This window comes from Callithrix jacchus, chromosome 1 (assembly GCF_049354715.1).
Source record: "Callithrix jacchus isolate 240 chromosome 1, calJac240_pri, whole genome shotgun sequence".
Classification (NCBI taxonomy): domain Eukaryota; kingdom Metazoa; phylum Chordata; class Mammalia; order Primates; family Cebidae; genus Callithrix; species Callithrix jacchus.
The window spans coordinates 70,104,060-70,125,765 of NC_133502.1; the positions used below are offsets into that span (position 1 = coordinate 70,104,060).

General features: G+C 52.0%; 1 long non-coding RNA gene and 2 pseudogenes across 1 annotated transcript; 1 reads left to right on the top strand and 2 right to left on the bottom strand.

Annotated features, from left to right (window-relative positions):
• Positions 1-1,901: 1,901 nt before the first annotated feature.
• Positions 1,902-5,158, top strand: LOC144579073 (uncharacterized). Its single transcript, XR_013525929.1, has 4 exons — positions 1,902-1,965; positions 2,554-2,676; positions 4,743-4,895; positions 5,009-5,158. It is a non-coding gene; the product is annotated as an uncharacterized LOC144579073 (long non-coding RNA).
• Positions 5,159-5,519: 361 nt separating this feature from the next.
• On the bottom strand, positions 5,520-7,459 carry LOC100390195 (E3 ubiquitin-protein ligase TRIM8 pseudogene; annotated as a pseudogene).
• Positions 7,460-7,520: 61 nt separating this feature from the next.
• LOC128930633 (uncharacterized) lies at positions 7,521-21,237 on the bottom strand (annotated as a pseudogene).
• Positions 21,238-21,706: the final 469 nt, after the last annotated feature.

The window sequence follows — 21,706 nt, forward strand, 5'->3', positions numbered from 1 at the left end:
AGACCTCCCAACACCCCTCCCTCAGACCCCTTCCTCACCCTCTCCCTCACCCCTGCCACACTCTCTCCCTCACTCCTTCCTCACCCCCTCCCTCACCCCCCTCACCTCTCCACCCCTGCCTCACCCCCTCCCTTGCCCCCAACTTCTTCCCCCTCACCCTTCCCTCACCCCTTCACTCCCTCCCTCATGCCTCCCTCACCCCTTCCTCACCCTTCCCTCGAACCCCTTGCCCCTCCCTCACCCCCTCCCACACCTCCTCCCTCATCCCCCCTCATTCCCCTTCCTTCATCTCCCTCCCATACTCAAGCTCCCCCCTCACACCCCCTTTCCTTCACTCACTGCCCCTCACGGCCCTCTGCATGACCCCTTCAGCTCTCCCACAGCTCCTCCGTCACACTGAAGCTTTGGTAATGGGAGTCCCCTCGACCCCAGCATCCCCTACCAGTTCTGACACAGTTCTGGATGTGAGAACAACGTCCCATGTCCAGATGTGGTAGCCTGGAGGAAACTGTTCTTCTTACTGGGGTATTGTGAGGGCTTCCTGGAGGAGATGGCATTCCAGGTGGCTCTGAAGGATGAGTTGATGGGTGGGGCTGGTAAGGAGTCCCAAGCGGAGGGAGCAGCAGGGTCTTTGCCTGAACCCCCGCAGCACAGGTGTGGAGGCGCAGGACACCACCATCTGCTTGTGTGGTTTGGAGGTGGGGACTCAGGACAGCCAGGAGGGCCTCATGTGCCCAAGGGTGCCTTCCCCTCTTTGGAGGACCTAGTTCACTGCTGGTCACGGGAACTGGTTGGCCTGGTGGTTGGCAGGGCAGGGCCTGATGGGTGGCTAAGGCCAGATGTGAGTGCCCATTGTTCTCTCTCCTCCAGGCTCCAGCCTCAAAGGGGAGGTCCTGTGGGGCACTCACCAGGGTAGAGGTGGCAGATGGAAGAGGGGCCCTGGCTGGTGGTTGGGGACGTCACAGACTCAACTCCAGGCTTGAGTCCAGTTAGAGATGGGGCTGCGGGTGGGGCAGGGTGATGGTGCGCACAGATGGACAGGCAAGGCAGCAGTCCCAGGGCCAGGCGGCCCCTCACTGAGGAATGACATCCTGCCCAGGGCCCTGGGGAGTCAGGGCCTCAGGTCGTGTCAGGCAGCCCTGAGGAGGTGCATGTGTCCTCCAGGGCCTCAGGCGGGGCCACCTAGGATCTGCCTGGCCGCACACCGGCCTGCGTCCTGCTGCCTAGGAAGTTCCCTGCCCTCAGCTGACGCAGTAATAGAACGTTAGTGTCCCTGGAGACCCCTCCTTCACCCTCCAGGGGCAAGTCACGCCTGTCTACTAAGTGTGGGACAGTTCTTTGCAGCTGGAACCAGGTGGTAAATTCCTAACAGAATTTCTGCGGGGGAGGGGGCTGGGACAGAGCCCAGGCTGAAGGAGGAGTCCCGGGCAGGGCTCCCATTGCACAGGTGGGACGGGCTGAGGCTGGAGCACATGCCCTGGGCCCACGGCTCAGGGTGGAGGAGGGAGAGGGCAGCCAGGGCTGTACCCCCACCATGGGCACGTGGCAGCCCAGCAGGTGGGAAGGTTCCAAGGCCCTGGCTTTCCTTGCCCCAGGCCCTCAGTTCCCTGAAGAGGCAGGCACTGTGATGACCCAAGCAGCAGGGCCGCAGGGTAATCAGAGGTCACGGCCTGGAGTCCATACTCCACCAGCAGCCTGGTTCCCACGGTCCTGTGCAGTGACCATGTGACTGAGCAGGGCCCCTCCGGGAGCCTCGCCCATTCCCTTGCCCCTTCAGTGGCTTCGCCCCTCTACCGCCTCCTCTGAGGCAAAGCCTGGGTGTCTCCAGAAACCCCCTGGAAAATGCAAACTCATGATGATTCTGTGGGTTGAGAAATACTGTCGTTTCCCCACAAAAAGGCTTCCAGGAAGAGTGGACAAGGCAGAGATCAGGTCTCGCCCAGGCTCAGCAGTCAGAGAGAGTGTGTATGTGTCACAAAAGGTGGGAGGAGGGGACAGTGTGTGTGAGGGGACATCTAAGGTGGGAGGGGACTGTGTGTGGGGGCATCTGAGGTGGGAGGGGACAGTGTGTGTGGGGGCATCTGAGGTGGGAGGGGACTGTGTGGGGGCATCTGAGGTGGGAGGGGACAGTGTGTGGGGGGGCATCTGAGGTGGGAGGGGACTGTGGGGGCATCTGAGGTAAGAGGGGACAGTGTGGGGACATCTCAGGTGAGAGGGAACTGTGTGGGGGAGCATCTGAGGTGGGAGAGGACAGTGTGTAGGGACATCTAAGGTGGGAGACGACTGTAGTGGACATCTGAGGTGGGAGGGGACAGTGTGTGGGGATATCTGAGGTGGGAGGGGACAGTGTGGGGGCATCTGAGGTGGGGCAGTATATGGGAGGGGACAGTGTAGTGGACATCTGAGGAGGTGGGCAGTACCTGGGGGCTTATCTGAGGTGGGGGCAGTGTGTGTGTCACGGACATCTGAGGTATGGGGGCGGTGCCTGGGGGCTTATATCTGAGGCAGGTGAGCCCATGTGGAGGGCGTCCTGTCTGACGTCTGTGCCAGCAGCTGGGGATGCCGGGAACACCAGGGCCCAGCCCCAGTGGGAGCAGCCATAGCTGCAATAATCTCTGAAACCCCCCTGAGGTTGAGGAACGAGACAGGCTGACAGAACTTGAATATTGAATATGGGTCAGCACCTTGTAAGGTGAAGATGCATTTCTTATACAAATTATAAATAATGAAAAATAAGCATTTAGAAAAAGCAGCAGCAGCCCTTGTTGGGCCAGCTGAAGGACTCTTTGGTTGAGTGGCGGGGAGGCCCTGGGTCCGGGGTTCATCAGAGCCACCCCAGGTCATCTGCCAGGAAGGCCAGCAGGTATCGGCTGACAGGTCTGTTGATGACAGGTGAGAAGCCAAGGACGTGCCGGGTCCCTGGCAGGCCCCTGGGGTCTAGAAGACAAAAGGGGAGGCAAAAGCTCGGGAGCCAGTTCCACAGGCGAATTGTTTCCATCCCTCCCACGGGAAGGGGGACACTGGGGCAGGGTGCCCCTCCCGGTCATGGTCTCGGCTTGAGTTGAAAAGACAAGAATTGGGCAGATTCCAGACCCCCCAGTCCCCACCCGAGTGCCCCACGGCCTTTGGGTCCTGCCGCGTGTGCCTGTGTCCCTGCACCCAGTAGGACTCCCAGCACAGCAAACTCAGGCATCACAGAAAAGGGGAGACAGGCGAGGTCAGGCCAGGTGCCAGCAGAGGGGCCTAGCAGGCTCCTTGCATCAGCCTGTGGCTGGTGGAGACCCAAGGCCCTGGGGCACGTGACCTGCTCAAGGGCCCCACATGGCTCAAGGTCAGAGGTGTGGCCAAAGTCACAGGTGTGGCAGGGCCTTCTAACACCAGGAGTCCTGGCTGCACCCTCCTCCCACTAGGGGTCATCATCATTCTCTGGTTCCCAAGGGTGGCAGGGGCAGCGGACGCTGGGGGCCTCCTCACATCCCATTTCTCATGAGCCCTACCAGCTGACACTATCCCACTGCACAAGTGCGGACACTGAGGTACGGAGAGGCCAAGGGGTCCTGAATTGGGCAGGGTGTGGGGCCCTGGCTTGGTGGCAGAGGGTAAGCAAGCCCGGCCCGTGAGGGTCCATCTGCACCCACCTGGCGGATAGCAGTACAGGAGCAGGGCCAGTCCCACAGCAAGGCCCAGGCCAGCCAGGAAGCTCATCGGTCCTGGGGAGAAACCAGTGTGAACCGGGCTCCCCTGGGACTCAGAGGGGCAGGGTCCTGAGACCCAGGGCTGAGCAGGGGAGTGGGGGTGCCAGGCTGAGGTGCTGCCTGAAGAACCCCCCAGTGAGCACTGTAGGGGGTCTGTCACCAACAGAAGGCCAGGAATGGAGCTTGACTTGGGGTGGAGAAGACCCTAAGTCGGAGATGGAGCCCTGGGGAGGGTAAAGAGAGAGGGAGAGAGAGGGACGGGCAGCAGGGAGGCGTTACACCTGTCACTCAGCTCGCCGCTCTGGCTGCCTGAGTCTAGCTCTGTGCAATCTGAGTTCTCTGGAAACAAAACCACAGAGCATGGTTAGTCAGTCAATGGGCAGGGCCAGAGAGCAAGCCAGTCACCCCGAAGGAAACCCTAGGCCGTCACTGCCTCCCAGGGCTGCCAGGCGGGACCAGACCATGGGACATGAGGCCAGCCCTCCTCAGGGAACTATGCACAGTCTGGGTTCTCTCCTCTGGTCCAGTCCTTGTGACTTCAAGGGCCATGGGCATCGGAGGGCCATTGTACCCTGGTGGCCACAGGCACCAAACACAGCACGAACATCACTGCGGACTGCATGGCTGCTGTCGGCATGGTGGCTGCCTCACTGGGTGCAGTTGGCTCGGAGCTTTCTGCCCAGGCCTCCCCGGGAGGCTCTCTAGCCTGCGATGTGCTGGAGACCTTTAGGCACCTGGGAGTCACAGAAGGTGCTCTACCTCCAGCAGGGCCAAGGCTGGGGAGAGAGAGCCAGTCCCACCTTCGGGGCTGGGCCTGCCCTTGAGCTCTCCCTGCCCACCATCTGCACTGTGTCCTGTGGAGCCTGGGGAGGCCTCCAGGGGGTCAGAGACCCTAGTCCAGTAGCCTAGGATGAGCCAGCCCCATCCAGTCCCTCTGGTCTCTGTCCTATTGTCTGAGTGTTTAGGGGCAACAATGCTTCCTCTGGGGGCCCTAAGCATGGAGGCGTCAGATCCAAGCTGCCATCTTCGCCTTGATGTGTCCCGCAGGTCTTAGCAGTTCTGAGGGCCCGGGCTACTGGCATCCACATGACTCCCGGGGCCTGACCGCACGCCGCCTGGGGACAGGAGCCTCAAAACCGAAATGCATGTGCTTGGGACCAGCCACCCGTGCCCGACAATGCCCTGTGGAAATACCCACAGGTGTTTTTTTTCTTTCACTTCTCTTTATTATTATTAATATTATTATTATTAACATTTGCTTTTGCTGTGGTCACTATCATTGGCAAAGTTCCTTTCCCCTTTCCCGGACATAGAGTTCCTGTCTTCAAAAGATTCCACTCTGAGGCTGAAGGTGCCAAAAGCTGCTTGAGAAGTGGCCTTTGAACTCCATCTGGGACGATGGTGAGGAGAAGGAAGCAGGAGAAATCATTCTTGGTTTAACAAAATTAAAAAAAAAAAAAAGTCCCACAATCTAAAGGTCATTCCTTACTCGATCAGTGATCAAACTGCCCAAAAGAAAAACATGAGAAACAAGCCCGAGGACCTGGGCGTTCCTCCTGGGTGGGTAAGAAGGGTGGAACCCCTGAGCTATCAGGGAAGCTAAGGCTCCTTCCAGCCACGGGGGTGTGAAGAGGAAGGAGTAGAGGAAAAACGAGAGACCGAGAGAGAGCTCAGCGCCTCCACACAGAGACTTTCCCATCTCCAGGGCCACTTGCGGTCCCAGCCCAGGCCAGCTCCCTCTGTCACCTCTGCGTCCAGGAGATTTGTAATTAAAAAAAAAAAAAAATCAAAAACAAAGCCAAAAAAAACAAAATCCAAAAGGAAAAGACCTGGGGCATGGAATGAGGAAGAGGGGAGGAGAGGAAGGTAGAAGGGCAGGTCTCTGGATGCCTAACTCCCAAGCCCGGGGGCCGGGGTGGGAGGGGGGTTCCCCAGCGCCCCGCCGCCTGCGTGGTGTTAGCTCGTCACGTAGTGTTTGGTAGACGGCTGCCCATACACCCTGTAGAAATCCTGGTGGTCGGGCTGCTGGGAGGCGTCGAGCCAGTCTCTGACCGCCAGGCTAGGAAGTGACTGGGGGACGGAGGGTGTGGGCGGGAGCGGGTGTGAGTACTCCTGCGAGGGCACTGTCCAGAGAAAGTGGCCGGAGCGAGGGTAGGGCTGGTGGCCGCCATGGTTGGCCACGGAAGAACAGTAACAGTTGTCCACAGAACAGACGAGAGTCTTGCGGCCACCATACTGGGGGAGCATGGGCTGCTGGGCGGCAGAGCCATTGGGATACTGCGATGAGAGGAACACGAGGCTTGAGTGCACTGGTTGGGCACCGCCCGGCAAGGCCACCAAGTGCTGTGTGGAGCTGCAGGGCCCCAGGGGCTGCCCAGACTGGCCCTCACCGCTGGCTGTGCCCGCCGCCCTGTACTGGCCGCCCACAGGGCCCGACAACATCTCTAGGAAACTGGCCTCTGGGAAGGCCGTTGAGTGCTTGCGCTTTTCTGCCCCAGAGCTGCTGACGCCGCAAGAGTACAGGGGGACGCTCTGCAGGAAGGGCACCAGCGTGCTGAAGGGGCCTTCTAGCATCTTCCGCAGCTGCTTCTCCTTCTTGGCCACCTGGTTCAGAAAGAGCTTGGAGTTCAGGTGGCCGATCTTAGGTGGAGAAAGGCTGCTGCCTGTGCAGGTCTGGGTCCTGTCCATCAGGATTTTCACAGACTTGGGGTTCTTCATGAAGCTGACATCCTCCGTCTTATCAAACAGCAGCTGCAGGGAACCCAGCAGCTTCTTGGCCTCCTGCATGTGCTTCCCGAGGTGCAGCGCCTGCGCTGCGTTCTCGCTGCAGAGCTTGGCCGGGCCTTGTCCAGGACCTCCACTGTCTGCCGCAGGTCCTCATCTAGCAGCTGGTGCAGCTTCTCGTACTGCAGTCGAACTTCCTCCTTCAGTTGGTTCACTTTCTCCTCCACCAGTAGCTTGTCTGACTCGAGTTTGTACAGCTGATCCTCAATGTCCTGCTCTCGCTCCTCCAGCCGGTCCTGCTGCTTCATGAGCATCTTCCGGATTTTATTCCTTCGGATCTCCACGTCGCTCACCGAGTGTCCCTGATGCGCGCCACTGTAGTAGCAGCAGTACTGGCAAACTGCCACCTGCTCGGCCTCGAGGTGGTAGAGGCGATAGGTGTTGTGCTGCGGGCAGTTCCAGCCCCGCACGTCGTCCGCCTCCACCAGGAGGTGCCCGCGGGCGGTGGAGGGCTGCTGCAGGTGCATCTGCACGTGGGACTGGCAGCAGGGCACCTCGCAGCACAGGCAGACCTTCTGCGCGGGCAGCGGGGGACAGCGGCGGCAGAACACGCAGTGCAGCGCCGGCGGCGGCTTCTCCACGTGCAGGGCGTTGAACTTCTCCAGGATGTTGGTGAGCTTCAGGTTCTTCTCCAGGCCCGGCTTCTGGTTGTAGGCCTGGTTGCACTCTGGAAAGCGCACAAGGCCGCTGTCCTTGGCCCACGCCTCACCGATGCAGCCCCGGCAGAAGTTGTTTGCACGGCAGCTGCACCGGCTCCACGAAGACGTGCAGGCAGATGGGGCAGATGAGCTCCTCCTCGAAGCAGTTTTTCCAATTCTCCGCCATGGCGACCGCGGACAGGGGGCCGGGGCAGGCCTCCCCGACTTCCCAGCCCCGGGGGTCCGTCCGGAGCCGCTGTAGGCCCACGGAGCCCCGAGCTTCGGCCCCAACCCAGTCAGCAGCGCCTTTCGCGTGCCCGTCCCCCCGGAGGAGGGAGCCTCAGTCCTCACGCTGCGCGCGCAGCCCGCTGCGTCTCCTCCTCTTCCTCCTCCTCCAGAGCGTCTAGCGGGAGGCGGCGGACTGGGCCAGGGCCGCGGCCGGGGCTCCAGCCATGGAAGGGAGCGCGGGGTCCAAATTCCATATAAGAGGCCACCTCCAGTCGATGGGGCTAGGGCAGCGGCGGCCCTTGACCTGCGCTCCGACCCGCGGCTGACATTGGGGCGCGCCCCGCGGCGGACGGAGCCTGGGAGCAGCACACTTCCTCCCGCGGCGGCGGCTCCCGCCCGGCTCGTCGGCGCCGCGCCTCCTTCGCAGGGGCCGGGGTCCGTGGGGCCGGTAGGCGAGCGCGGCCGCGCTGAAGCTGCTAGATCCGGACGGAGTGGGAGGGGCGGACTGGTGGTCCCTGGGCCAAGGTGCCGGCGTCCCCCGGCTCGCTGGCCGGGCGCGGGCTTCGGGGCGCTGCGTGCGCTCAGGGGCAGTCATTAAGATGAAATTCCAGTCCCGGGCCAGAGACACCAGCCCACCTCTGCCTTCCTCCTCCCTTCACAAATAGAAACTGATCGCTGCAATGAAAGGGCCTGTCATGGGGTTGGGTAATTCCAGCTGGGACCGCCTGGGAGCGCCATGCAGCTGTGGGAACAAGGCTGCTACCCCGACAGTTATGAAGGGATCCCGCTGGAATGAGGCTAGAAAAGGAAGAGCAAGAGTAGATGTACAGGATGCCCCATTCGGCATGGAAACTGCCGTGAGAGACGGAGGAGAGGGAGTGGGAGACAGAGACCAACGTCTGCACTGCCTGAGCCTGCCACACTCTCCCCTCAGGGCCTAGGGTGGCCTCTAGGGAGGGGCTGGGTAAGGGGATGCCAGGCCTGGGCTGCAGCAGACTTGGGTGGTCCGGAGGACATCCGTGCCCTTAACAGCAGGCTGGGGTGCTCTCCCTGGGCCAGCTCCAAGCATGCATGGCTGGAGACGTAAAACACGCAGAGCATGGCGGCTGGGCAGGCGGCTCTGCAGGGGCTGGGCGTGGATGTACAGGGCTCGGTAGAACTCCTGGCAGTCCCGCTCGCCACTCTGCTGCAGGTGGCTCAGGAGGTCACAGAGCCGCACACACAAGGACGCCTTGGGGTTCTGGAACTGAGGGTACAAGGGGGTGCCAGGGAAGATCAGGGCAGAGGGGCTGGCTGTGGGGCAAGGCAGAGTGCCAGGCTCAGGCCCCCAGCCTCAGCTTCCCCATTGGGTGTCAGGATACCTGCTGGACCCTGTGACACCCTGCCCGCTACCCACACACCACAGTGCCTGGCACTGCCTCTGTCATCATCAACTGCTACTCTTCATACTCCCTGTGGGGCAGGAGGTTGGGAAACTGAGGCTGGGAGCGGTCACAAGGAAAGCACAGGGCCAGTGACATCATTCCAAGTGTTGGGACTTAGTGTACCTTCCTGTGAGACTTTAGCCAGCTACTCCACCCCTCTGAGACCTGGTTTCTTCATTTGTAAAAAGGGGATAAAGAACCCGCATGGTGGGCTACGGCGGGGAATCAATGAAGTGATGGTATAAGTGCCAACTTCTGTTATTTTTCAGTCTAGAGGAATGTGATTCAAGTATTTAAAAAACAAGTTGAAGCTCATTATGTGGCTCATGTCTATAATCCCGGCACTTTGGGAGGCTGAGGCAGGCGGATCAGGAGTTTCAGGCCGGGAGTTTGACACCAGCCAGGCCAACATAGTGAAACCCTGTCTCTACTAAAAGTACCAAAACTGAGCCAGGCATAGTGGTACATGTTTGTAATTCCAGCTATTTGGGAGGCTGAGGCCAGAGGATCACTTGAAACCAAGAGCTGGAGGTCGCTTTGAGCTGAGATCACACCACTGCACTCCAGCCTGGGCCACAGAGACTCTCTCTCAAAACAAAAAAGAGAAAGAAAAAAAAAAGGTTGATGAAAGTATTGGCTCTTTTCGATGTGTCTGACAGAGAAATGTGTGGTTCTCAAGGTTAGTGGACAGGCCTCACTGGGACTTGACCTGCAGGCCCATGGCCTGGTGCTGCCACCTGGTGGCAACATATCATTCTGCACGGCCACAGGGAACCGGAGTTGCCATTCCCTGGCAGTATGGAAACGGCAGACACATGGGTGACAGGAGCTACAGTGCCTGGGAGGAAGAAATATGTGCTTTTTCTTGTATAAACATCTAAAACTTTCTAAACGTTTAAAAAGTGAGGCCAGGTGCGGTGGCTCAAGCCTATAATCCCAGCACTTTGGGAGGCCGAGGCGGGTGGATCACGAGGTCAAGAGATCGAGACTATCCTAGTCAACGTGGTGAAACCCCATCTCTACTAAAAATACAGAAAATTAGCTGGGCATGGTGGCGCGTGCCTGTAATCCCAGCTACTCAGGAGGCTGAGGCAGGAGAATTGCCTGAACCCAGGGGGCGGAGGTTGCAGTGAGCCGAGATCACGCCATTGCACTCCAGCCTGGGTAACAAGAGCGAAACTCCGTCTCAAAAAAAAAAAAAAGTGAACATGTATTAGACTTCAGTTACAATAATAAGAGATGGATTTGAGCGCCTAACTTTCATAACAGAAGCAGCACCTGAGCCTGGAGCAGGGCCTGTGTTGACTCCTGTTCTGTTGTGGGCCAACCTCACTGTTCCAGGAGATGCCCCAACCCTCAGGACAGCCCTGCACATGGCATCATGACACCTTGCTACGTGAGGAAATGACAGCTCCAAGAGGAGAAGGGACTCAATTGGAGTCACCCAGAGGGGAAAGAGGCTGGCAGGACCTGTACCCTAAAGGCCTAGCAGTCTCTGGCACCCACAGCCCATCCCTCTGGTCTTGGTGATGGCTGTCAAGGAACAGGTGGCTCAGATGTGGGTGGAGCCTGGCAGGGGGTGCCCAACTCTCTCATCCAGTATCCCCTCAGGGCCACCGGGCACTGGGGGGATGGGCAGAACAGACCTCCCAGGACAGAGCCCAGGAATTGCATCTTAAATGCCATCTCCAGCAGAGCCACCCTGGTGTGCCCAGCTCTGCAGCTCTGAGAGGCCAGGGCCATGTGACAGAGTGACAGCCTCTGGCCCTGGGCACTTTCCCAAGTAATAGGACGAACTCGGATGTAACCTGACACTCCTGAGATGAGTGACCTGGGCAAGTGGCTGCCTCTTGGGCCCTGGGACCACCTCTGTGAGATGGGGTGATGAGCGTGGCTGCCCACAGGGCTGTAGGGCCATCTGGGGATGAGGGCTCTTGGGCAGACATTTACTTGGCTCAGCTCAGCCAGTCCTCACCACACCTGCCAGCCCAGGGCTCAAGTTGTCCACTCCACCATGGGGAAGCTGGGGCTCCTGGGGGACCAACCCGCTCAGCACTGCTGAGAGGGGCAGAGTGAGTTGCGGCTGTGGGTCAGCATCTGCTTGCCTAAAAGCTTTGCCTACCTGTGACATGCTGGGCTTTCCAGCCTCGTACAGCAAGGTAGAAATTAGAGAAAAGGAAGCAAATGTTTGCCCACTTTGAACCTTCGGAAGATGCAGAGTGCAAAGCCCTGTGGCACTGGGGTGGGCCAGTTCCAACCTCTGGTCCCCATCCCACTTCAGCTCTCCCTCTGCCCCTCCCTCCTCAGCCTTCCCTCTCACCCCCTTTCTCGTCCACCCCCCCCCACCTACCACATCTTATACTGTCCTGTGCTTCATGTGTCATCACGTGTTATCTTCTGTAACCCTCCCAGCAACTGGGGGAGGGGACAGCAAGCCTAATTACATATGAAGAAACCGAGGCACAGAGACCTGATGATGTTCTGGGCTCATTTGGGCTCACCCCAAAGGGCCAGTTTGTAGCTCAGGCAGCCTTAATAGCCAGGTCCAGATGGTCACCTCTGAATCCTGACACACCTAGTGTGTCATCCTGTGAGAGAATGACCCAGGGCCGGTCACCAGCTTCTCCCAGCCCAGAAAGGAACGGAAACTGAGCAGTGTCTTAGGCATCCCCCTCACCTCCTCAGCACCTTTTCCGCCTCCTTGTTGGTAAGGATCTCTGGGTAGTAGCGGTTCAGCTGGAGGATGATCCTGTCCACCTGCTGCTCACTCAAGCGCCCGTGGCCTGTCAGGAAAGGCGTGTCCTGCACCAGGCGGTCGCAGTAGGTCTGATCTAAAACAGATAGCACAGGTGCATGAGCCAGCACAGCCCAAGGGGACCATAGACAGCAGCCTCATCCTGACACTGACCACAGGAGGGCATCACCCCTGAGGAGGGTGCCCACCAGGAGGGTGCACCTGCAGGGTCATAGCCATCCCAGCCTGTGTGGTGCACATTGCACAGCTGAGAACTGCTCCTGGCCTGCCAACCTGCCTCCTGCCAACCTGCCTCATCAGAAGGTCGAAGTGAGGGGTTGTGGTGGAAACCCACTTTCACAGAGCTTATCACAGAAAACAAACTCAGAGGGGCTAAGAATCCACTTTTCAAGGGCTACCTGCAGGGCCATCAGGAAACAGCTGGTGTCTGCAGAAGGCACAGGTGACACAGGTGGCTCAGAATGCCCAGGGCCAGGCGCGGTAGCTCAGACCAGGTGCGATGGCTCACACTTGTAATCCAAGCATTTTGGGAGGCCGAGGTGGGTGGATCACTTGAGCTCCGGAGTTCAAAATTGAGAATGCCCAGACGTGGGCTCTGCAGATCTTCACAGTGGCACAGACACAGGGACACAGGGCTCAGGATAGCCCATGCTAGCATCACCATGGGACACAATGTGTCTTCAAGGCCCCAAGAAGCTTCTACCAACAGTAAACCAGTGAGTTCTCCCAGAGTTAGAAATGCTTTTCATTTGCCCTTTTTTCCCCAGAATCATCATTAAACATCATTGTACCATTCTTTTCCATTAAGAATGTTTCTTAGAATGACAGATCTTTAAGGCCAAGCGGTGGAGTGACGATGAGAGGGCATGGCGAGGATGGGGCACAGGATCCCCACGGGGACTGAACAAGGGGACTGAACAAGTGCATCACCTTACAGACTTGTGGCAGCTTGTCCTGTTTCCCCATGGACAGAGAGGAAAACGCAAAGAAAATATTTATAGAATATAACACAAAAGAAAATGAGAAGGGAATCTAAATGTGTTACTATAAAAAATCAACAAAACACAAAAGAAAGCAGTAACAGAATAAATGAGGGTCAAAAAAGCTACAAGACATACAGGAAAAAAATAGCAAAATGGCAGTAGTAATGCATTCCTTATCAGCAATTACTTCAAATGTAAATAGGATACAGTTTCTTTTTTCTTTCTTTTTTTTTTTTTTTTTGAGATGGAGTCTTGCTCTGTTGCCCAGGCTGGAGTGCAATGGCCGGATCTCGGCTCACTGCAACCTCTTCCTCCTGGTTCAAGCAATTCTCCCTGGGAGTACAAGCATGTGCCACCACTCCTGGCTAGTTCTGTAACTTTTTTAGTAGAGACAGCATTTCACCATGTTGGCCAGGCTGGTGTCAAACTCTTCACCTCAGGTGATCTGCCTGCCTCAGCCTTCCAAAGTGCTGGGATTACAGGCATGAGCCACCGTGCCCAGCCAAACTTTCCTATCAAAGGCATAGATAGGCAGAATGGATTTTTCAAACATGATACAACTATATGCTGTCTACAAAAGACTCACTTTAGATCTAAAGACACGAAGAGGTTGAAAGTGAAAGGATGTAAAAACAAATCCTACACCAATAGTAATCAAAAGAGAGCTGAGGTAGCTATACAAATATCAGACAAAATAGACTATAAGTAAAAACTGTTACAAGAGATTAAAAAGTACATTATGTATTAATAAAAGGATAAATCCATCAAGAATATGTAACAGTTATAAACATACATGCACCAAATATCAGAGCTTCAAAATATATAGACAAACACTGGCAGAATTGAAGGGAGAAATAGATATCTCTATAATATTTGGAGACTTCAAAACACCACTTACAATAAGAGATAGAACCACCAGACAGAAGATAAATGAGGAAAGAGAGGACTCCAACAACACCATAAGCCAATTATACCTGGTAGACATATACAGAACACTCTATCCAATAATAGAGAATAGACATTTTCTCAAGTGCACATGAAACATTCCCCTAGATGGGCCACAAAATAAGTTTTATTTATTTATTTATTTATTTTTGAGACAGAGTCTCACACTGTTGCCCAGGCTATAGTGCAGTGATGTGAACTCAGCTTACTGCAGTCTCCATCTCCAGGGTTCAAGCGATTCTCCTGCCTCAGCCTCCCAAGTAGCTGGGACTACAGGGGTGTGCCACCTCGCTCAGCTAATTTTTTTGTATTTTTAGTAGAGACAGGGTTTTACCATGTTGGCCAGGATGGTCTCAATCTCTGGACCTCATGATCCACCTGCCTTGACCTCCCAAAGTGCTGGGATTACAGGTGTGAGTCACCACGCCTGGCCACAAAATAAGTTTTAATATACTTTAAAAGGCTAAATTATACAAAAATATTTTCTGATCACATAGAATGAAGCTATACATCAATAATAGAAAACTGAAAAACTCACAAATATGATAAAATTAAATAGCCAATGAGGTGAGGCATGGTGGCTCACACCTGTAATGCCAGCACTTTGGGAAGTTGAGGCAGTCAGATCACTTAGGCCAGGAGTTTGAGACCAGCCTGGTCAACATGGCGAAACCCCATCTCTATTAAAAATACAAACATTGGCCGCGCATGGTGATGCACACCAGTAATCCCAGCTCCCTGGGAGGCTGAGGCACAAGAATTGCTTCGACCTGGGAAGTGGAGGTTGTAGTGAGCTGAAATCGCACCACTGCACTTCAGCCCGGGTGACAGAGTGAGACTGTCTAAACAAACAACCAATGGATCAAAAAAGAAATCATGAGGGAAAGTAGGAAATCACATGAGAAAACCATATACACACGCACACACGCACACACACACACACACACACACACACTCTACCACACCAAGACCTAAGGGATGCAGCAAAAGCAATGCTGAGAGGGCAAATTATAGTTGCAAATGCATATATTTTAAAAAATCTTAAATCGGTAACCTAACATTACATCTTAAGGAATGAGAAAAGGAAAGAGTAAAGACCAGAGAGATTGAAGACCAAACTAAACCCAAAGCACACAGAAGGAAGGAAATAATAAAGATTAGGGTGAAGACGAATGAAATAGAGAATCAAAAAACTGTGGAGAAAAATCAAGAAAACCAAAGTTGCTTCTCTGATAAGATCAATAAAAATGACAAAACCAGCTAGACCGACAAAAACAAGACTCAAATTACTATTATCAGGACTGAAAGTGAGGACATTACCATGAACTTTACAGAAATAAAAAGGAACATAAGAGAATACAATGAACATCTGTATACCAACAAATTGGATAAATGAAATGAACACATTCCCAAAACACAATCTACCAAAACTAAATCACAAGGAAATAAAAAACCTGACCAATAACTAGTAAGAAGATTAAACCATTAATCAAAAATGTCCCAAGAAAGAAAAGCTCAGGACCGGATAGCTTTGTTGGTTAATTCTACCATACATTTAAAGAAGAACTAAGACTAATCCTCTTCAAACTTTTCCAAAAAAACTGAAGAGGAGGGAACACTCCATAACTAATTCTATGAGGTCAGTTTTACCCTGATTCCAAACAGACAAAGACGCTTTAAGAAAAGAAAACCACTTTGGGAGACAGACAAGAGAGTCACTTGAGGCCAGGAATTCAAGATCACTTGGGCAATACAGCAAGACCTTGTCTCTGCAAAAAGAGAAAAATGGAAAAGAACACTACAGACCAATACTCCTTATGCATATTGATAAAAAAATCAACAAAATACTAGCAAATCAAATTCAGCAGCATATTAAAAGAATAATAGATTGATTGATTCCTGGAACACAAGGATGGTTCAACATGTAAAAATGAAAAAATCTATCAAGGAAATATACCACATTAATAAGATGAAGGAAAAAAATTACATAGCCATTTCAGTTGATGCAGAAAAAGCATTTGATAAATGTCAAAATCCTTTCTTGATATAAACATTCAACTAATTAGGTCTAGAAGATGCTATGGTTTGAATGTGTCAAAAAGCATGTATTGGAAACTTAATCCCCAATGTAACAGTACTGAGAGATAATGCCCAATGAGAGGCTCTACCGTCATGAATGGAATAATGCCAACCATAAAAGGGCTTGAAGCTTCACGTTTGTTTCTTCCTCTCTTGCTCCCTCTTATTCTCTCTAGCTCTTCTGCCTTCCACCATGGGATAACACAGCAAGAAGGCCCTCACCAGATGCCAGCTTGGACTTCCAAACCTCTAGAAGCATGAGCCTGAAAATTTCTGCTCATTATAAATTCCCCAGTTTCAAGTGTTCTGTTCTAGCAGCACAAAATGGACTAAGACAGAAGGAAACGTCCTCAACGTGTTAAAGGCCATAGAGTTGGCACTCTGTCTCTGCAGGTTCCATATCCAGGGATTAAAGCAACAACAGATACAAAATATTTGGGAAAAAGCAATAAAAAATAATACAACAAAAAATAAAAGTCTTAAAAATACAGTACAACCCTTATTTACATACCATTTACATTGTGTTAGGTATTATAAGTAACCTAGAGATGATTTAAAATATACAGGAGGATATGTGTAGGTGCAAATATTATACCATTTTATGTAAGGGATTTGAACATCCTCAGATTTTTTTTTTTTTTTTTTGAGACGGGGTCTTGCTCTGTTGCCAGGCTGGAGCACAGTGGTACAACCTTGGCTCACTGCAACCTCCACCTCCTGGGTTCAAGTGATTCTTCCACCTCAGCCTCAAGAGTAGCTGGGATTACAGGCATGTGCCACCACACCCAGCTAATTTTTGTATTTTTAGTAGAGATGGGGTTTCACGATGTTGGCCTGGATAGTCTCCATCTGTCGACCTTGTGATCCACCTGCCTCTGCCTCAAAGTGCTGGGATCAAAGTGCTGGGATTACAGGCAGTGCCACCTCACGTTGAAGGATATTTTTATATGAAAAGCCCACAGCTCATACCTTAATGGTGAAAGACTGAAAGCTTCTTCTTTAAGATCAGGAAGAAAATGAAGATGTCTACTTTCACCACTTCTATTCAACCTAGTATTGGAAGTTCTAACCAGAGCAATTAGGCAAGAAAAGGAAAAGGAATAAAAGGCATCCAAATTGTACAGGAAAAAGTAAAATTTTTCTGTTCACAGATGACGTGATTTTATATAGAGAAAACCCAGAATCTTTTTTTTTTTTTTTTTTTTTGAGACAGTCTCACTCTGTCACCAGGCGCCAGGCTGTTGTGCAGTGGCGCTACCTCAGCTGACTGCAACCTCGCCTGCTGGATTCAAGCAATTCTCCTGCCTCAGCCTCCTGAGTAGTTGGAACTACAATGGCACACCACCATGCCCAGCTAATTGTATTTTTTAGTAGAGATGGGGTTTCACCATGTTGGCCTGGATGGTCTCAATCTCTTGATCTTGTGATCCACCCACTTCGGTTTCCCAAAGTGCTGGGATTACAGGCGTGAGCCACAGCACATGGCCAAAATCTTTTTCTTTAAAGTTAGAGCTAATTAAAATCATGCAGCAAGGTTGCAAGATATAAAATCAACACACAAAATGATTTCATCTCTACACACTAACAATGAACAATCCAAAAACTAGGAAAACTACTCAATTTACAAGAGCATTGAAAAGAATAAAATACTTAGGAAAAAATTTAATCAAGAAGATGAAAATCTTGTACACTGAAAACCACAAAACACTGCTGCAAGCACTACCCAAAGCAATCTACGGATTCAAAGCAATCCCTATCAAAACCTCAAGTGTTTTTTGCAGAAATAGAAAAAACCAACTCCTATAGAATTTCAAGATACCTGTATAGCCAACAACAAAAATCTTAAAAAAGCAAAACAAAACAAAATAAAACACCACCACCACCAAGAAAACAGGGTTGGGAGACTCATATTTCCTGCTTTCCAAACTTAGTGTAAAAAGCTACAATAATGAAAACAATGTGATACTATCATAAAGAAAGACATATGGGTCACTGGCATAGAATAAGAGAGTCTAGAGTTAAACCCTATTTTTAATTAAAAGAGTGGGAAAAAGAGAGTGAAAAAAACAGTTCGCATAAATAAGAGAAATATTTGCAAAGCATATATCTCATAAGGGATTAGTATTCATACTCCATAAAGAACTCCTACAACTGAACAGCAAAAGACACAAAGAACGAAATTCAAAAACAGGCAAATAGCTTGAATAGACATTTCTCTAACGAAAATATACAACTGGCCAATAAGAACCAGAAAAAATGCTCATCACACCTGTAATCCCAGCACTTTGGGAGGCTGATGCGGGTGGATCACGTCAGGGGTTCAAGACCAGCCTGGCCAACATGGAGAAACTCCATCTCTACTAAAAATACAAAAATTAGCCAGGCATGGTGGTATGTGCCTGTAATCCCAGCTACTTGGGAGGCTGGATGGGAGAATTGCTTGAACCTGGGAGGCGGAGGTTGCAGTGAGCCAAGATTGCACCACTGAACTCCATTCTGGGAGACAGAGCAAGACTCCATCTCAAAAAAAAAAAAAAGCTCATCATTAGTTATTAAGGAAATGCAAACTCAAACCACAATGAGATATCACTTTATACTCATTAGGATAGCTATATATTAATATAACAAGTGTTGGTAAGGATATGAAATTCAAACTCTTGGGCATTACTGGTGAAAATGTAAAATAGTGCAGTCACTGTGGAACAAAACAGTATGGCATTTCCTCAAAAATGTAAACATAGAATTATTGTGTGATCCAGAAATTCTACTTCCAGGTATATACCCTAGACAACTAAAAGCAAGACCTCTGCCAGGTACAGTGGCCCACACCTGTCATCCCACCACTTTGGGAGGCCGAGGTGGGCAGATTGCTTGAGGTCAGGAGTTCAAGACCAGGCTGGACAACACGGCAAAGCCTGTCTCTACTAAAAATACAAAAAAATTAGCTGGGCGTGGTGGCACACTTGTAGTCCCAGCTACTCAGGAGGCTGAAGCAGGAGAATTGCTTGAACCTGGGAGGCAGAGGTTGCAGTGAGCTGAGGTCATGCCACTGCACTCCAGCCTGGCGCCTGGTGACGGAGTGAGACTCTGTCTCAAAAAAAAAATACAGGTCCTTTGGGAGGCAGAGGTGGGTGGATCACGAGGTCTGGAGTTCAAGACCAGCCTGGCCAACATGGTGAAACCCCATCTCTATTTAAAAAATACAAAATTTAGCCAAGCATGTTGGTGAATGCCTATAGTCCCAGCTACTGGGGAGGCTGAGGCAAGAATTGCTTGAACCCGGGGAGGGGCAGAGGTTGCAGTGAGTCAAGATCAGGCCACTGCACTCCAGCCTGGGTGATAGAGCAAGACTCCATCTAAAAAAATTAGTAAATAAAATAAAATAAAAATACAAAAAACTAGCCAGGTGTGGTGGCACTCACCTGTGGTGCCAGCTACTGGGGAGGCTGAGGCATGCGAATCACTTGAATCTGGGAGGCAGAGGTTGCAGTGAGCCAACATCACACCACTGCACTCCAGCCTGGGGAACAAAGTGACTCTGTCATAAAGAATTCAATAAATGCAGGAACTCAATGAATACTTGCACACTGGTTTTCATAGCAGCATTATTCAAAATATCCAAAAGATGGAAATAGTGCAAATGTTCACCAGAAAGATGAATGAAATTGTCAAAATGTAGTACATACATATGTACAATGGAATATTATTCAGCCCTAAAAAGAAATGAAATTCTGATACATGGATGTTACAACATGGATGAACCTTGAAAACATTATACTAAGTCCAATAAACAAGGCACAAAAGGACAGATACTATATGATTCCACTTATATGAAGTACTTAGAGCAGTCAAATTCATACAGACAGGAAATAGAATAGAGATTATCAGAAGGTGTGGGCAGAAGGAGAAAGGGGAGCTATTGTTTAACGGGTACAAAATTTCTGTTTGGGATGATAAAGAGGTTCTGGAAATGGACAGTGGTGAGGCCTGCACAACACTGAGTATATTTAAATCACTGAAGTGTTCACTGAAAAACGGATAAGAAGGTAAATTTTATGTTTCTGTATATTTTCTCACAAAAAATGTAAATGGAAAGAAACTCTGGTTTGTCCATACAACGAATATTATTCAGTGCTAAAAAGAAATGAAATCTGAGGCCGGGCATGGTGGCTCATGCCTGTAATCCCAACACTTGGGAGGCCAAGGCCAGTGGATCACTTGAGGTCGGGAGTTCGAGACCAGCTGGACTAACATGAAGAAATCCCATCTCTATTTAAAATACAAAATCAGCCGGGCATGGTGGCACATGCCTGTAATCCCAGCTACTTGGAAGGCTGAGGCAGGAGAATCACTTGAACCTGGGAGGCAGAGGTTGCAGCGAGCCAAGATCATGCCATCGCATTCCAGCCGGGGCAACAAGAGCAAAAGAAAAAAGAAATGAAGGCTGGGCACAATGGCTCACGCCTGTAATCCCAGCACTTTGGGAGGCCAAGGCAGGAGAATCGTTTAACCTGGGAGTTGGAGGTTCCAATGAGCCGAGAGTGTGCCAGTGTACTCCAGCCCAGGTGACAGAGTGAGACTGTCTCAAAACAAAAACAGTCATGATGTTGGACATAGTAGGGCCCCTCTCGGGTTTCCTTCTTAAGGCACAGACTCAACAGACTGTTTTACTTCCTCATGTCTCTTTCCAGTTGCTACTGCCTCCTGGCTGGTCTTTCTGCACCACAGAATGTGGACCTGCCCCAAAAGCAGCCACACTCCATGGTGCCCTGTGTAGACCCCACAGACCGAGGCCCAGATGAGAACAGCCCATCTTAGCACGCTTGCCCTGTACCAGGTTCCGGACCATAGTGATGGGTTGATCCATCCACATCCTCCAGGGGCTCACAGTGTATGGGTGCGGGCTGGCATTCACCAAGCAACCCCACAAAAATGTCCTTACCCCACAGATACCTGCCCTCAAGAGAGTAATGGGGGGCCATCCTGGTTCACAGTGGCTACCCCCAATGATGCCCATTTGAGGCCATCAGTCACCCCATCATTTAGCTGAAGCCACTCGCCATGGGCTGCACAGGGAGGCAGTGTCTGGGGCTGGGAAGTCTGGCTCAGCCCTCACCTGCACTGAGTCCCCCAGCAGCCTATGCGGATTCGCCAGCAGCCCCATCATGGTGAGGAAGCCAAGCACAGGGATGCCAAGTGACCTGCCAAGGCCGCATGGACAGGCTCCAGAGCCTGCAGCCCTCTAGTTCAAGAACTAAAATGAATTCGCCAAAATCCACAGAGCAATCCCATATGTCTGGCATTCTGTGAGCCCTACATCTACCTACAACCTTCATCCTTCCAACAGCTCTGCAACATAAGGATGACCACAAGCCCCATTTTCAGATAGGGAAACTAAGGCACAGTGAGAAGATAAGGCACCTGCCTGAGACTGCAGCCAGATATGAAGTAACGGATCAAGATCCGGGCCCAGGCACAGCCGTGTTGAGGACCACCTGTTGACATCCAGACATTCCGCCCCTCTGATGAACATGCGAATTCACTGTAATCAGCTACAGCAGTCTACTCCCTGCCAGACCAAGAGCAGGCCCACGGCTGTCCTCTCCAGTGCTGCACACGTGGCTGGGGACGCAGTAGGTGCTCACTAAAGAGTTCTGCAATGAATGGTCCAAGGCCCAAGGGCTGTAGGTGGACCGTGGCCAGCATCCCGTAGAGGCCTCCTCCTGCTCTGCAAGCCGCTAGCCAGGAGCCTCTGTAGCTGCAGAGCCATGAGTCACTGTGAGCCATGAGTCAGCTGGCATAGGCAGCATGGTTGGTCCAGGTTCTGAATCCAGGCTCTGCGGCTTGAGGGCTCTGTGCTTCCTGTGGTTGCCTGCGAGTTGTGTACGCAAACTACACACAGGCAGCACTTGGAAGCCAGAAAAGGCACAAGAAAGGAAACCATCTCAGTGCCAGCTCCCCATAAACAAGTCTCTGAACTGTTTACAGGACAAAGGAAGATGGCTCGCTCTGGCACACACCCACCAAGCCTTCACCACACCCACATCCCACATCCCCTGCCTTCTTGCCAAACTGGCACCAGGACCATGGACCCACACTCTATCACCCCAACATGAACCTTCTTACCAGCCTAGACTGATGCTCTCAGCCTGGCATTCGAGGCCCTGTGGGAGCT